Below are 17,032 nucleotides of genomic sequence, written 5' to 3'. Positions count from 1 at the left end.
CAAAGTGCACATTGGCCAAACGTAAGTGGCAAACCTCTGGTGCATCCTCTGACAAAATGGCCTGTCGTCTGCTCCAAAGGCAATACAGACTCCATCTGAGCGAAGAACAGAGCCCACATACATGCACGAATTTCCAGTGAATCCAACAACACGGCTGAACTTTTCAAGATCTGTTGGGAACTTGTCAACCCTTCCGCAGTCTCCTCCCCTTCCCAGGCTCTCTGCAATGCTCTGGCCACTCACTTCTCCACAAAAACTCATGACATCCTGTAGACCCTTGCTACTCACCGGCCCAGCCCTTGCCACTCCCCCTTGCCTCCCTTGGCTGCGCACCTTCCACATTCTTCCCTCTGCCCTGTTACACCTAAAGAGGGTAGCAGAGTTGTCCGCTCCATGAAGGTCTCTTCTAAACAGGTTTCCCCTTGCTCATCCAGAACCATTAAGGACAACATTGGCTCTCTTGCTCCCACACCTGTTGATTTCTGTCATTATTATTTTGCCACTGGATCTTTGCCCTCCTCGCTCAAGCACTCCTTTGTGCATCCCCTCCTGAAAAAACCTTCAGCAGACCCTATCTGTCCAGCCAACTGCTGCTCTATTTCCACCACCCCCTTCCTGGGGAAACTTCTGCAGAAGCTGGCTTTGCCCCAACTCAGCTCGCACACAGAACCTGTTGGTGGTCTCCACGACCATCAATCTGGATTCCGAGCTTCCAGATGCACAAACTGCTCTTCTGAACACCTGTGAAGAACTGCTCGCATCTCTTGACTCCAACTCCCCAGCTGTACAGATCGTACTCGATCTCTCCTCCGCCTTTGACACGGTCAACCATTCCATCCTCATACAAAGGCTCCACGATACCCTTGGTATCTCGGACTGGGAACTGCAATGGCTGACATCCTTCCTATGTGACTCACGTCCTAGGTCATCCCAGGCTTCTTCTCTCCTACTTCCTTCTCCACCTGTGGTGTCCCCCAGGGCTCTATCCTCTCCCCCTGGCTCCAACATCTATCGTTGCTCTGCTTGCTCGCCTCATCTCCTCTTTCTCTCCAGTGTTATGCTGATAACACACAACTCTTGTTCAAAGTTCCTGCTGACCCTTTTGCACCTTCCATCATCCCTGACTGCCTATCTGCCTTCTAATCCTGGTTCACTGCCAATGATCTCTGCCACAACCCCTGTTCCTCCTTCTTATCCTCACTCTGGCCTTCCACAATGGGCTCTTCCCCCTGATCATTCCTCTGAAGACGGAAACCTTGGAGTCATCTTCGACTCCTCTCTCTCCTCCCTCCCTCATATTTAGCACATTGCCAAGAAGTCCCACTTTCAGCTCTTCCTTCTCAGAGGAATTCTCCCTTTTCTCACTTTCCGTAAGGGGCTCAAAGTTACCCGTGCCCTGGTTCTCTCTAGGCTTCACTGTTGCGATAGCCTTCCCCTGAATCTCCTTTCTTCCTCTCTGCGACCCCTCCAGTTAATCCATAATAGGGCAGCAAAACTTATCGTTGGCCTTAAGCCCTGGCACTGCATCTCTCCTGCCCTAAAAAGTCTTCACTGGTTCCCGGTTACTGCGTGTATTAAATTTAAATCCCTCCTGTATCATCCATAAGGCTGTCTGGGCTGCGGACCACACTATCTTCAACTTTATCTCACTAAATACTCTCCTTTAACGTTCCTCTGGCACCAACTCTGTGTGTAAAGCGTACAGAGAAAAGGGAGTAGGTTGTTGATCACTCTCCTCTGCTGGCTCCCTCCTATGGAACAGCCTCGCCCTCTCTCTGCGCCTTGAGCAGGACTTCCTTAAATTCAGGAAGCTACTCAAGACATTCCTCTTTACCTCCTTCTCTTTTTCTCTCTACTAATTTGCACAGCTGCTGTGATTAGTGTCCTGGGCCCTCATGCATGCTCGGGACCCCTGACCTCCCACAACCAATCGTCCCAGCTCCTGTCTACTCAGCAAGCGTCTGCGCATGCGCCTTGCACCTAACCCGAACCGTCTCTCCTGCGCATGCGCAGTACTCAGCAAGCGTCTGCGCATGCTCCATGCACCTAACCCGGAAGTCTCCCGCGCGTAACTGAAGGCACGTGATCAGAAAGTGGCTGCGCATGCTCAGTGCTCAGACATTTCTGCGCGTGCTCAGGATACTCCCGAGTGTCGCCTCAGGGGCAATTCAAGAAACACAACAATAATCCACAGGGAAATGTTCACTTCCCCATTGCTGCCAAGTTTCAGTGATTGAATGAATGAATGAATAAACAAATGAATGTGCTCTCAGAATCACTTAAAGGAATGGGCCTTTGCCATAGCTCTCAACCATTTGTGTCGCAAAGGCGGGTGAAAGCACCCGATTTTATTTTTGGCGGGTGAGAGGCCCATTGATACAAATGCCCACTACAAGCCGAAAGCATTCAGTGCCCACTCTCCCGGGTAGCGACTAGTTCCCATCCGAGAAAAGGACCTTAGCAACGGCCCGCCCCCTCTTCGTCACGTGGTCTGTGATGTCACCCTGCGAGTTCCGTCGGAGCCATGAAGCGGTTCCGGGGCACTTTCTGGCTCGGGAAGCAGCGGGGAAGCAGCGGGAAGCAGCGGGGAAGCTGCGGCTGCCGGTGCAAGGGCACTGAATGCTTTCGGCTTGGCGTGGGAGCGTTTCTATGAGATCCTGGAGCGTCGGACTTGGCCTTGTCTGGGCAAGGCTCAGGCTGCAGGAGCAGCTGCAATCCGTGAGCTGGTGGCTGGCTGCAAATACAATGCACAGGGGAGCGGGAAATTGCATTTATTTTAAAAATCACGGTCAGCTCTTCACCATGGAAGGTATGGAGGGCTAAGAAAAGGAACAGGGAGACGGTGGATTGTGGTGTTTAACTGATCAAAGGGGACTCATAGAGTCATTTACTCTTTCATGAGGGTGTCTTTAGGATGGGTGGTTTTAGAGGGGTCGACTGCGGCTGAGCATCTGTTGCCAGGGGAAGGGGCATCTTGCTATGGAGGGAGGATGGGGCATTATGGTATTGGTCTAGACCAGAGAGAGGGAAGGGGCATCTTGCTATGGAGGGAGGATGGGGCATTATGGTACTGGTCTAGACCAGAGAGAGGGAAGGGGCATCTTGCTATGGAGGAAGGATGGGGCATTATGGTATTGGTCTAGACCAGAGAGAGGGAAGGGGCATCTTCTTATGGAGGGAGGATGGGGCATTATGGTATTGGTCTAGACCAGAGAGAGGGAAGGGGCATCTTGCTATGGAGGGAGGATGGGGCATTATGGTATTGGTCTAGACCAGAGAGAGGGAAGGGGCATCTTGCTATGGAGGGAGGATGGGGCATTATGGTACTGGTCTAGACCAGAGAGAGGGAAGGGGCATCTTGCTATGGAGGGAGGATGGGGCATTATGGTATTGGTCTAGACCAGAGAGAGGGAAGGGGCATCTTGCTATGGAGGGAGGATGGGGCATTATGGTATTGGTCTAGACCAGAGAGAGGGAAGGGGCATCTTGCTATGGAGGGAGGATGGGGCATTATGGTATTGGTCTAGACCAGAGAGAGGGAAGGGGCATCTTGCTATGGAGGGAGGATGGGGCATTATGGTACTGGTCTAGACCAGAGAGAGGGAAGGGGCATCTTGCTATGGAGGGAGGATGGGGCATTATGGTATTGGTCTAGACCAGAGAGAGGGAAGGGGCATCTTGCTATGGAGGGAGGATGGGGCATTATGGTATTGGTCTAGACCAGAGAGAGGGAAGGGGCATCTTGCTATGGAGGGAGGATGGGGCATTATGGTATTGGTCTAGACCAGAGAGAGGGAAGGGGCATCTTGCTATGGAGGGAGGATGGGGCATTATGGTATTGGTCTAGACTAGAGAGAGGGAAGGGGCATCTTGGTGGAGCCTGAATGGTTGGATAGGGCACGCTGGTGTAGGTCTGGTGGGATGGGGCACATTGGTGTGGCTCTGGAGGGAGGTGGTGGGGGGGGCACATTGGTGTGTTTCTGGAGGGAGGTGGTGGGGCACATTGGTATGGCTCTGGAGGGAGGTGGATGGGGCACATTGGTGCGGGTTTGATGGGAGGGATGGGGACATTGGTCTGGGGAGTGATGACCGCATATTGGTGTGGGTCTGGAAGGAGGGGACGGGGCACATTGGTGTGGGTCTGGGGGGATGGATGGGGCACAGTGGGTGTGGATGTGGCATGGGTAATCTAGGTGAGGGTGGGATGGTGCATCTTGGTGTGGCTCTGGAGGGGGTGGGGGCACATTGGTGTGGCTCTGGTGGGAGGGGGTGGGGGCACATTGGTGTGGCTCTGAAGGAGGGGGTGGGGGCACATTGGTGTGGATCTTGGCGGAAGGATGGTGCACATGGTTGTGTTTCTGGAGGGAGAGATGGGGCACAGTGGGCCTGGTGGGTAGCATGGGTCATCTAGGTGTAGGTTAGGATGTTGGGCGGGGCATCTTGGTGTGGCTCTGGAGGGAGGTGGTGGGGCACATGGGTTTGTTTCTGGAGGGAGAGATGGGGCACAGTGTGTCTGGAGGGTGGCATGGGTCATCTAGGTGTGGGTTGGGAAGTGGGACGGGGTATTTTGGTGTGGCTCTGGAGGGAGGTGGTGGGGGCACATTGGTGTGGCTCTCGAGGGAGGTGGTCGGGCACATTGGTGTGGATCTTGGCGGAGGGATGGTGCACATGGGTGTGTTTCTGGAGGGAGAGATGGGGCACAGTGGGTCTGGTGGGTAGCATGGGTCATCTAGGTGTGGGTTAGGAAGTTGGACGGGGCACATTGGTGTGGCTCTGGAGGGAGGTGGTGGGGCACATTGGTGTGGCTCTGGAGGGAGGTGGATGGGGCACATGGGCGTGTTTCTGGAGGGAGAGATGGGGCACAGTGGATCTGGAGGGTGGCATGGGTCATCTAGGTGTGGGTTGGGAAGTGGAACGGGGCATTTTGGTGTGGCTCTGGAGGGAGGTGGTGGGGCACATCGGTGTGGCTCTGGAGGGAGGTGATGGGGCACATTGGTGTGGATCTTGGCAGAGGGATGGTGCACATGGGTGTGTTTCTGGAGAAGAGATGGGGGAACAGTGTGTCTGGAGGGTGGCATGGGTCATCTAGGTGTGGGTTGGGAAGTGGAACGGGGCATTTTGGTGTGGCTCTGGAGGGAGGTGGTGGGGGCACATTGGTGTGGCTCTGGGGGGAGGTGATGGGGCACATTGGTGTGGATCTTGGCGGAGGGATGGTGCACATGGGTGTGTTTCTGGAGGGAGAGATGGGGGAACAGTGTGTCTGGTGGGTAGCATGGGTCATCTAGGTGTGGGTTAGGAAGTTGGACGGGGCATCTTGGTGTGGCTCTGGAGGGAGGTGGTGGGGACACATGGGTGTGTTTCTGGAGGGAGAGATGGGGCACAGCGGGTCTGGAGGGTGGCATGGGTCATCTAGGTGTGGGTTGCGAAGTTGGATGGGGCATCTTGGTGTGGCTCTGGGGGGAGGTGGTGGGGGCACATTGGCGTGGATCTGGGCGGAGAGGGATGGTGCACATGCGTGTTTCTGGAGGGAGAGATGGGGCACAGTGGGTCTGGACGGTGGCATGGGTCATCTAGGTGTGGGTTGGGAAGTGGGACGGGCATCTTGGTGTGGCTCTGGAGGGAGGTGGTGGGGCACATTGGTGTGGATCTGGGTGGAGGGATGGTACACATGGGTGTGTTTCTGGAGGGAGAGATGGGGCACAGTGGGTCTGGACGGTGGCATGGGTCATCTAGGTGTGGGTTGGGAAGTGGGACGGGCATCTTGGTGTGGTTCTTGAGGGAGGTGGGCGAGTCCCATTGGTGTGGCTCTGGAGGGAGGTGGTGGGGGCACATTGGTGTGTTTCTGGAGGGAGGTGGTGGGGCACATTGGTATGGCTCTGGAGGGAGGTGGATGGGGCACATGGGCGTTTTTCTCGAGGGAGAGATGGGGCACAGTGGGTCTGGAGGGTGGCATGGGTCATCTAGGTGTGGGTTGGGAAGTTGGACTGGGCATCTTGGTGTGGCTCTGTAGGGAGGTGTTGGGGGCACATTGGTGCGGGTTTGATGGGAGGGATGGGGACATTGGTCTGGGGAGGGATGACCGCATATTGGTGTGGGTCTGGAAGGAGGGGACGGGGCACATTAGTGTGGGTCTGGGCGGATGGGGGCATACTAGGATGGGTGGTTTCAGAGGGGGTTGGCTGGGGCTATCTGCATGTGATTCAGGATCGGCACATGGGCATCTGATGCAAGGGGCATCTTGCTATGTGGAGGGAGGATGGGCCATCATGGTATGGGTCTTGAGGAAGGGATTGTGCATCTTGGTGTGGTTCTGAGAGGAAGGGATGGTGCACATGGGTGTGGGTCTGTAGGGAGGGATGGGGACATTGCTTTGGGTATGAAGGGAGGCACAGGACACATTGATGTGCATCTGGAGGGAGGGATGGGGCACATTGGTGTGGGTCTGGAGGGAAGGATTGGGGCTCATTGGTCGGAGGACGGATAGGGGCATCTTTCTGTGTGGAGGGAGCATGGGCCATCATGGTATGGGTCTTGAGGAAGGGATTGTGCATCGTGGAGTCTGGATCGGAGGGGGCATTGTTGATATGGAATGGGCATATGATGGGGGCATGTGAGGGAATGGTGGAGCATGTGGGTCAGGGCTGGAGCGCTCTGGTGGGAAGCAAGTAGGCATCTGGGTGTGAATGGAGGGATGGGGTATGTTTGTCTGGAGAGAAGGATGTTGGTTTATTGGAGTGGTGGGAGCATGTGTGTGTCGAAGGGATGGGGTAATCGGGTGTGGGTATAGAGAGAAGGCGAATGGCGCCATCTGAGTGTGGAGGTAGAGATGAAGCATATGGGTGTGGCTCTGAGGGGTGGAGCATCTTGGTGTAGGTATGGAGGGACGGATGTTGGTGTCTTTGTGGGGGTTCGGATGGAGGGATGGTGGCATGTTGGTCAGGAGGGAGGTGGCATTTGAATCTGGAACGTGTTTGGAAGGAGAAATGGGGCATTTGAGTGTGAATGGTTTCTGCTTGTGGGTGGGGGCATAAAGGATCATTAACAGCGGAGCAGCGGGAGGGAGAGCCGTGGGCCTGACCTCGGTTGCATCCCAGACGTGCACACCCACAGCCCGGGGCACCTCTCGCAGAGCGGTCCGGTGCGCGTGGTCAACCAGCCCCCTCTCCTCACTGAGCCCGCATCTGCGCTGGCCGGGGGGCGCACACTCCTCTCTCTGACCTGCCAGCGGCTGGGCATTGGTGGGCACACCCCGGTCACCAGGGAAGCCCTGACTGGGGGCAGCCGGGAGCCGAGGGAACCCTGACTGCTCTCGAGGGGTGCCTCCCCAGGCAGACAGGCACCCGGGCAAGCCAGGCATGAGCCATGGTGCAGCTGGCTCACTTGACGGTGGGCGCCAAGGTTCCAACCGCCCACATCTGTGTGTGAGCAATGGCCAGGCCCGCTGGCACAGTGGGTGACCTTCCCTCTTGCCCAGGTACCTGGAGCTGGGTCCTATGCGGCCGGGCTGGGGTTTGAAGACTCTAGTGGTCCCACCCGACCCCCTGTCTGTGCTGTCTCTGGCCTGCCTCGTTGTCCATCTCCCAGCCCCCCCCTCCCAAAAGGGAAGCGGAAGGGGTCGGGGAAGGATGAGTGGATCGGGCCGTGTGGGCAGGTGGCGGAGCGGCCTACCTCCATCCCCCTGGGAAGCGCTGTGCTGCTGCAGCTGGCGGTCAGGCTGAGCACCTGGATTATTATTTTTTATTTTTTTGAAACCACAATGGTTTCAGCCGAGCTAGACAGGGAGCTGGGCTGTCCTGCCACAGCCAGCGCTGCCTCCCCCAACCTCTCCTGCACCGGCAGGGTCAGGCCGACGTCTAGGACAAAAAAAGTTGCCTGTGGCTCTTGGCGGTGGATCACTCGACTTGTGCATCGATGAAGAACGCAGCTAGCTGCGAGAATTCGTGTGAATTGCAGGACACATTGATCAACACTTCGAACGCACCATGTGGCCCTGGGTTTTTCCCGGGACTACGCCTGTCTGAGGGTCGCTTGTACATCAATCGCCCTGGGGTTCACTCCCAGGGGCGTGGCTGGGGCTGTCGCAGGGACCCCATTCCATTCATCCCCCTAAGGTCAGACCCCGATCAGCACCGTCGCTGGATCCTTGGATCTGGCGCGCAAGCTCATTGCCAACGCGTCCTGGTTTCCCCAGTTTCCCCACCTCATGCTGGTTTCGGGAGGGCAGGGTGGCCGACGCGCCCTGGATGTGGTGGCGGCGGCAGCAGGCTTTAAAAAAGCCTGGTGCACCTTCACCCTACCCTGGGGCACCTGGCCGTGCTGTGTGTGGCTGTCTTTGGTGTCCCACGGCTGCCGGCGCAGGATGACCATGGAGCACGGACCTCGTGACCATGTGGGCTTCGGTCACAGATTGGGACAGAATACACTTGCCTGCGCCAAGGGCTGGGGCAACCCCCCATGCGGGCCCGAGGCCAGCTGCCCTGAGCTTTGTGCTCCCCGACCACGGCCTCAGATCAGACATGGTGACCTGCTGAATTTAAGCATATTACTAAGCAGAGGAAAGGAACTAACCAAGATTCCCTCAGTAACGGCCAGTGAAAAGGGAAGAGCCCAGTGCTGAATCCCCATTCAGCAGCAGGCGTGGGAAATGTGGCTTACAGAAGACCGACTCCCCGGCAACACTCAGGGGGCTCAAGTCCTTCTGATCGTCTCCCCACGCGGATGGTGTTAGGCCGATAGCGGTGTGATGCTGGAAATGCATCTGAGGGACAGGGCCTCTGAATCCTTGTCCTTTTTCTGTTTTTACCGTGTGTTCTGTTATGTTTTCTGCCCCGGAGTCCGTGTGGGACTCCTGGCAGTGCAGCTCTCTTTTGGTTTGGTGAACAGACCCATGGGATACCCTTATGGCACCCATGGGTAGGGGTACAACCCTGTGCCCCTAGTGTATGTTTTTGGGCACCTGTGGGTGGCCCACAGAGCAGGGTATGGGCTGGTGGCAGCTCCATGCTGAATCTGACAGGTGCTCTAGGTATCCTCCATTTTGGGATGCCCAGGCCCTGCCATTGGGATCAGTTGATTCCTGATAGAAACAAGATGGCCCCTGTGGCCTCTTGCTTTCTATTGCCTGTTGTCTTGTTTTTCCCAAAGTCCTGGGAAGCCCTGACTCTGTCCCTTCCCCCTGACTGGCTGTTGGGTGGAAGTTCCATGTATGGTATGGTGGTGAAGGCCCAGCTAGACTACAGTGTCTGTATGTTGTGGGTGCCTCCTGTGGGTGGGACCTGGGTGAATGGAGTGTGTGACCAATATACACTCCTTGTTGTGGTTGTCTGGTTTCTGGCATGTGAGACAAAGACCGAGACAGCCCTGCCCGAAACTGGCCTGAATGCAGTGTGTAGTGTTGAATGGCTGGGTACTTGTTCCAATTCACATTCCTTGTTGTGAGTGTCTGGAAGGGAGGAGTGTGGCCTGGATGCACCGTGTGCCTGATTGGCTGACTGACTGCATGAATGCCCTGCAGTGTGATTGGCTGCTGTGTGTGTGCCAGCAGTGTGGATGAGAGAGAGGATAGTATATCTGGGGACCTCTCACCACTGGAAGTTGTTCAGTTCAGTTCTGAAGGAACCATTGGTTGAGAAGCAACCATTGGGTTCAGAAGTTCAGAAGTGTCCAGAAGCTGAGTCTCCACTCAAGAGTAACTGGAACTGCTGATCCTCGACGTCCAGCTGGAAGAAGAAGACTTGCTGTGGCATTTGCTTCGACCGATCCGAAGGCTGTCTAAATTCGTCGAGGGCTGACCCGAGAGAGGACCTGGTAAGGCGCCCTCTTCCCGTGCTCCGAGGGACCATCGAGCACCGCTCCATCTTCGCCGAAGCGCCCTGGAAGACAGGTCCTCGAAAGGCTGTCGACCCGAGACGGGACCGCCGAGGAGATCGAAGTGAAGCACCCGGACATCGACGCCGTCGAAGTCCATTGCCGTCGACCAGGGTTCGCAGGTTTGCGGAACCGCTGGAGGCCCGTCGAAGTTGTGTTGCCCAGCCGGGGGAACCGCTTGACGCCGTGCCGCCGACGACCGGAGCCGTCCGCTCCATTGCCTAAGAACATTCAATTGAAGGACTCTCTCGACCGCATCGTCGACCGCTTATCCTGCCGGAGAAAGTCGAGGACGACCAACGCGCTGAGGAGAAACCTGCCGGTGGGTTTCCCGCCACCCGACGACCTCAAAGACTCGGACGACTCGACGCCCTTGCTGGGCTCCCGTCTCTACAATCTTTGCGGTCCAGAACTATTGTCATCGAGGTGCCCCGCACACCTCCGCCTTGCAGGACGCCGACGCCCCGACGCCGACGAGCACCGCTTGGACGAAGCTGCCGCCTCTTCGACATCATTCTGCCTCGTTTGTCGACGGACGTTCGACGCCCCGTGCCTCCCGCTTGAAAAGGAAGGCATTCAAGAAGGGCCGTCGATTCCCCGTCACCGAACAGCGAGTCCCTCGACGTTAGTCGACTCCACCAGGTACATTGGGGGGGTAAAAACATTAGAGGGGAAAATCAGACTTGCAGAGCAATATATGGACTGGGCTGGTGCTATATCTTTCTTTACAGGTTGCCCAGGTGGGGGGATCTCCACACAGAACTGTGCCTAGTGGTAAGGGTCAGTATTCTGCCTATTGCTCAACTATCTTATTTTCTCTCTTCTCTCTATTGCTGGTTTCACTCTATGGGTCTATGTGACATTGTACAGTATTGTCCATGCACTTCAATGAGATCTAGGGTGGTACCACTTTAGGATTGTAAATATTTGTCATTGTAGATTTTGCCAGAGTACAAAGTGAGTTGTCGTGATGAATGTACATAACCGTAACTATTGATTATATAAAGACTGTGTTCTAACCGATACAGAGTGTGGATATTCCTTTGTGGGGGCTTGGGGATACACTGTACTTAAGAACCAGCCTGCATCACCTCCTGAGAAGCTAGGCCTTGATTGCTCGACCATTGCTACCGAATAGAGAATCTTGGCTGGGGTCTCCTGTGCCTCTCCTCCACCATATAGGGAGTGGGAGTACAGACACCCCCCACCGGTCGTTGAGATCCGTTCTCTCACAAGCGGCCTCTTGCACACCGGGATCAGGTCTTCTTGGAGTCAGGTTACTTGGGAATGCAGCCCAAGGCGTGTGGTAAACTCTGTCTAAGGCTAAATACGGGCGCGAGACTGGTGACCAGCAAGTACCGTAAGGGAAAGTTGAAGAGAGTTCAAGAGGGTGTGAACCGGTTGAGCGGTAAACTGGTGGGGTCTGTGCAGTCCACCCACAGGATTCAACACAGCAGGCAGGTTGGTCACCTGGAACAGTGGAGGCCCTTGTGGGTCTGCGGCGCGGGCACATCCAGCCCCAGCAGGGTGCATTTGGGAAGGCCCCAGGGGGCAGGTGGCTCTCTGCTCCAGCAGAGAGTGTTACAGCCCCCTGACAGCAGTTTTGCTGTGTCCACCGAGCTGAGGGAGATAGACCACCACCGGGCCCTTATCCAGCAACTGTCCTGGCCCCTCTTGGGGGTTGCTAGAGTGGCCACGGGAGACGGGGCTCCCGATGTGACTGTGGTGGACTGCCCTCAATACACCCCAACCACGTCGTGCTGCCGGGCGGGGAGGCCCACAAAGGGCGCCAGGGGTCGGTTAACCACCCGACCTGTCTGGAAAGACTGACTAAGAATATAATGCCTGCCCGAGTCAGAGGGATGAATGAAACCCTGTGATGTAATGATGTTGAGGGCCGGTGCCCGGCGATTGCAGTGGCATCCTGTTGCGGTGGGCTCTCCACCGACCCGTCTCCCCCGCTCTGTCAGAGATGATGCATGAGCGTGTGTGATAGGACCCGAAAGATGGTGAACTCGGCCTGGTGGAGGTCCGTAGCGGTCCTGATGTGTAAATCGGTCATCCGACCTCGGTATAGGGGCAAAAGACTAATCGAATGATATAGTAGCTGGTTCTCTCCGAAGTTTCACTCAAGATAGCTGGCGCACGGAAACCCCAGTTTTATCTAGCAAAGCGAATGATTAGAGGTCTTGGGGCCAAAATTATCTCAACCTGCTCTCAAGCTTTAAATGGGTATGAAGCCCGGCTTGCTGGCGTGGAGCCGGGTATTGTATGAAAGTGCTCAGTGGGCAACTTTTGGTAAGCAGAACAGGCGCTGCGGGATGAACCGCACCCGGGGTTAAGGCGCATGATGCAGATGCTCATCAGTCCCCAGAAACGGTGTTGGTTGATATAGACAGCAGGACGGTGGCCATGGTAGTCGGAATCCGCTAAGGAGTGTGTAACAACTCACCTGTCGAATCAACTAGCCCTGAAAATGGATGGCCCTGGAGCATCAGGCCCATACCAGGCCAGCGTTGAGAGCTGCGGGGGCTAAGTCAGGCGAGTAGGAGGGATGCTGCAGTATGCACAGAAGCCCGAGGGCGAGGGCCCGAGTGGAGCCGCCGCAGGTGCAGATCTTGGTTCTAGTAGCAAATATTAAAACAGGAACTTGGAGAAGGGTTACATGTGAGCAGAAGTCAGTCCTAAGGGATGGGCGAGGGCCGTTCGGAAGGGATGGGCTATGGCCTCCATTGCCCTCAGCCGATCGACAGGAAGTCGGGTTCAGATCCCCAAATCCAGAGTGGCAGGGACGGGCGCCCTTGCGGCGTCCAGTGCGGCAATGCAAATGATTCCAGAGAAGCCGGCGGGAGACGCAGTTTTTTTTTTGTGTGGAAAAAACAATGTTTATTTTATATAACACACAATTCTTGGGACTTCCATCATCAGATTCAGCGTCAGAGTGTTACAATCAGCATTGTCCAGTCCCATGAAACTTCCTCCCCCCTAACTTGAGCCAATATGTCCATGTCATCATCCTGTGATTTTTCAGGCGGGTTTATCGTCGTCTCTTTATCCGTTTTATCATCGCTCTGATCAGACTGGGGGGCCACTCATGGTAGCCACCAGCTGCCTCCATTCAATTAGGGGTCCTACCTCCTCCCCTCCCCTACAAACCGTGTCCCACCAAACAGCCGTTTCTGCCTCTGCCCATTTGAAGAGGTCAGCCCATCACAACTCTATCCTCGGCCTCTGGGCTGCCTTCCAGCACATTGCTATCCTTCGTTTGGCCAGGACATATGCTAGATCTTTCATTCTGCTTATGTGCTTTAAGTTACGTGGCCTAGGGAATCCACCCAGCATGCATGCCCAGGCCGACTCCACCTCCAGTGTAGTACCGGTTCCTGCTAAGCGTGCCTTCACTTCTTGCCAAAACCACCCCACCTCAGGGCAGGCCCAAAACATGTGGAGTAGCCCAGCCTCCTCCACCCCACACCTAGGGCATTTCTGAGTCGTATGGCCACCAAACCTAGCGATCTTACTGGGGGTGAGCTATGCTCTGTGTGACATATAGTTGGATCTGCTGGAGCATTGCGTTGCAGGACACTTTTTTATGATATCTTTGGGCTCTTTTCCAGAGCCCATCCGACATGGGCTCTCCCACCTCATCCTCCCAAAGTTGTCTGTTGGGTCAAGTCCTTCCCCACCTTGGATCCCAACAGCTCGTATATGCAGGAAATTCATGCCCACCCTCTGAAATATCATATATAGCCTCTATGGTGGCATCCGGTTGTCCGGTGAGCACCTCTGTTGGCCACTTCACTCGTACTCTCTTGACAATTCTGGTGTAAGTTATGTACTGCCCTTTATGCACCCCAGTATCTTCGATCAGGTTCGGGAACTCGAATGCCTCCCCTTCCAGCCATATGTTTCCCAGGGTGGCCAGGCCCACTGGTTCCCAGTACTTGCGGACCCCTTGTATCAGCTGGGGATCCTCTCCACATAGTGCTGCAAGCGGCACCTGCATAGAGTACGGAACCAGGTGTCCCGCAATCTGCCACGTTCTGTGCCATATCTCCCATCCCAGTACCAGCAGCCCCGCCATCCCCCGGACCCTCGACTTGGACAGCCACACCACTTCTTTGTGAAAGAAGGGGAGCAGTTCCCTGCACAGCAGCCTGGTTTCTGCCGTCTCCTCGCCAGACAGCCATCTTGCTACATACTGCAGCTGCTCTGCCAGATAGTATAGCTTAAAATTTGGCAGGTTGATCCCTCCCCTATCACACGAGTTCTGTAGTTTCCAGAGGGCCACCCTGTTCCTGGAGTTGCCCCAGATGAAGCTCCTACACAGGCTATGGAGGCTAGCGAAAAAGCGCCTCGGGATCCCATGCGGGATGTTAACAAAGAAAAGCAACAGTCTGGGCAAAACTACCATTTCTAGCAGAGCAGCCCTCCCCACCATAGCCAGGGGTATCCTGGACCAGAATCCCATGCTGTTCTTAATTCCTTCTACTGCTTTAACCGTGTTGCGTGCATGTTCTTCTGCCATATGGTATATGTCAATTCCGAGATATCGGAACGACTTTGTGTGCCAGGGTAATCAGCAACACTGGCAGACTCCTAGGCAAGACAAGCTTGTATCTCCCCCGAGGGAACACGCTAGACTTTTTGGGGTTAACCGCTATGCCAGAGAGAACGGCAAATTGCTCCGTCATGTCTAGAATATATTGCATGTTCTCTTCTGGGTAGCGTAAATATAACAGTATGTCGTCCGCATATAAAGGTGCATGCCATCCGCAGTGCGAATACCTATCTCCTCATATTGCTGTCTCAGGCAGGTGGCCAATGGCTCCAGTGCCCATATGTATAACATGGGCGACCACGGGCAGCCCTGTCTAGTGCCTCTGCTTAGTTACCATTTGTCCGAAATGATAGCACCCGTTTTGACCCTGGCGATCGGGGAGCTGTATAACATTTTCACCCACCTGAGGTACCCCGGTCCCATTCCATAGCCCTTAAAGGTCGTGATCAACTAGGGCCTTTTCACTGGCTCGAAGGCCTTGACCGCGTCTAGTGAAACTATTGCCAGTTCACCTGGGTCATTTTTTGTCTGGTCAAGGATGTGATGCAGTCTTCTGAGATTATCAGTTATGTTCCTGACATAGCCCGTTTGGTTGGCGTGTATCAGTTTACCAACGACAGCCTTAAGCCTATTTGCCAGTACAGCAGTGAGGATTTTACTAACCTGATTGAGCATCGATAAGGGCCTGTATGACCCACAATCAGTGATAGGCTTGCCCGGCTTCAGAAGTGGGATAATCACCGCCTCTCGCAGGGTCTCTGGTAGCCTGCCTTGCTCATACGACTGGTTAAGCATGGCCAGCAGCGGGGGAAGCAACTCTTGTTCATAGGTTTTATAAAATTCACTTGGAAGCCCATGGGACCCGGGGGCCTTACAGGTGGGCAAGTAGCGAACCACTAGTTCGAGTTCTTCCATCGTAATAGGGGCATCTACGTCTGCGCGTTCTGCCTCATCTAAGGTGGGTAGGCCCATGTCCTCCAATCCTACCCGAATTTCGTGGTCTCTAGGGCCACCTGGGTCCTCATAAAGATGTTTATAGAATCTCAGGAACTCCTCATTCACCCCCTCCTGGGTATTTTGAGTCCACCCTCCCTTGCCTTTAATTTCCCTGATCACCGTTCGCGGTGTCTCACTCTTGTATAGCCAGGCCAGCAACCTGCCCGGCTTATCTCCCCCTGCGTGCTGTCTCTCCACGTATTTCTTATAGCTTAGTTTACATAACCTGTCCCAGCAGTCCCCACTGGCCTGTTGTAATTGCCTTATCCTGTCTCTGTCCTCATCAGCGGTGCCTTCCGTACGCATCCTGCCCTCCAACTCCTCCCTCAATTCCCTTCCACTCTGCTCTATGCCCCCCTGGAGCCCCCTAGACTTCGAAATGGCAACCCCCTGCAAAACCACCTTAAACGCCTCCCAAACAGTTCCCATAGAGCTTACACTACCAGTATTTATCTCAAAGTACTCAGTGATCGCCTCTCTTAAATCCTCCCTGAATCCCGGGTCCTGCAGAGCCTCGGCTCTGAGTTTCCAAGTGGGAATCCGTGCCCTGGGAGGTTGATGCCGCCACTCCAGGACCTGGGGGGAGTGGTCCAAAAGCACCCTAGCTTTGTATTCCGCACCTTCCATCTCTCCTGCCAACTCTGTGGAGGCGAACACATAGTCTAATCTTGTGTGAAGGGCGTGTGGTGCCGTATAGTGCGAGTATTGTCTGTCAACTGGATGCAACTGCCTCCAGACATCCACTAGGTCGAAGTCCCTCGGGAGGGCCTGCAGCACCTTTGCTGCTGGGGTTGGTTTGTCTATCTTACTATCCGATCTTTCAACATTAGGGTTAAGTACACAGTTAAAATCACCTCCCCAAATAATCCCACCACCCAGCAGAGGGCCGACTCTACCGTACAGGGTCCTAAAGTAAGCCGCTGTGTCCTGGTTAGGGGCATATAAATTTACAATACACACTTCTCGGTTTTTCAATATACCCTTCACAACAGTCAATCTGCCATCTGGGTCACCCGTGATCTGAAGCAGCTGAAATGGCACCTGCGGCGCCACCCAGATGATAACTCCTCTAGCGTAGGCCGAGTATGTGGATCCCACCAGGCACCGCCTCCACTTCTTCTTAACCACCTCCAATTTCTCCCTAGTAAGGTGGGTCTCTTGCAATAATGCTATGTCGGTCCTCATCCTTTTCAGATACATCATCACCTTGTTACGTTTCAGATAGCCGTTGAGGCCCCTGACATTCCAGGTAACCACTGTAAGGCACCCTGGCACCATCACCATGATATCCCGCCTCTTAAGGGTCACATTTTGGCTCAATACCCTTTCCCTCCCCTCAAACTTCCCTCCAACCCCCTTCCCAACTCCCCATCCCCCAACTTCAAACCACTCCACACCCCTCTCACCCTCCCACCTCCCCCCCTTCGTCTACCCCAACCCCAACAAGTGCCCAGCTCCATCCCTGGATTTCGGGCCCCCCTGCGTTTGGTTCTGCCCTAAAAGGCCCCAGCCCAGAACCCAGCAGGGTGTCACCGAACTACCAGTGACCTAACTAAACTATTTGCTATGGGGGTGTGAGGTCATGCTCCGTATAGCTCCTATATCTAT

General features: G+C 55.1%; 1 protein-coding gene and 1 non-coding gene across 2 annotated transcripts in view; one reads left to right on the top strand and one right to left on the bottom strand.

Annotated features, from left to right (window-relative positions):
* The window catches only part of LOC138566128 (zinc finger protein 585A-like), a 368,140-nt gene that overhangs the window by 147,157 nt on the left and 203,951 nt on the right, over window positions 1–17,032 (bottom strand). The gene's annotated exons all lie outside the window — the stretch shown is intronic.
* Window positions 7,877–8,027, top strand: LOC138568389 (5.8S ribosomal RNA). Its single transcript, XR_011302725.1, has one exon. It is a non-coding gene; the product is annotated as a 5.8S ribosomal RNA (ribosomal RNA).

Source organism: Ambystoma mexicanum, chromosome 2p (assembly GCF_040938575.1).
Source record: "Ambystoma mexicanum isolate Mex_15411 chromosome 2p, UKY_AmexF1_1, whole genome shotgun sequence".
NCBI lineage: Eukaryota > Metazoa > Chordata > Amphibia > Caudata > Ambystomatidae > Ambystoma > Ambystoma mexicanum.
Note: the sequence above shows the minus strand (reverse complement) of the source record. Positions and strands in the feature narration are given on the sequence as shown.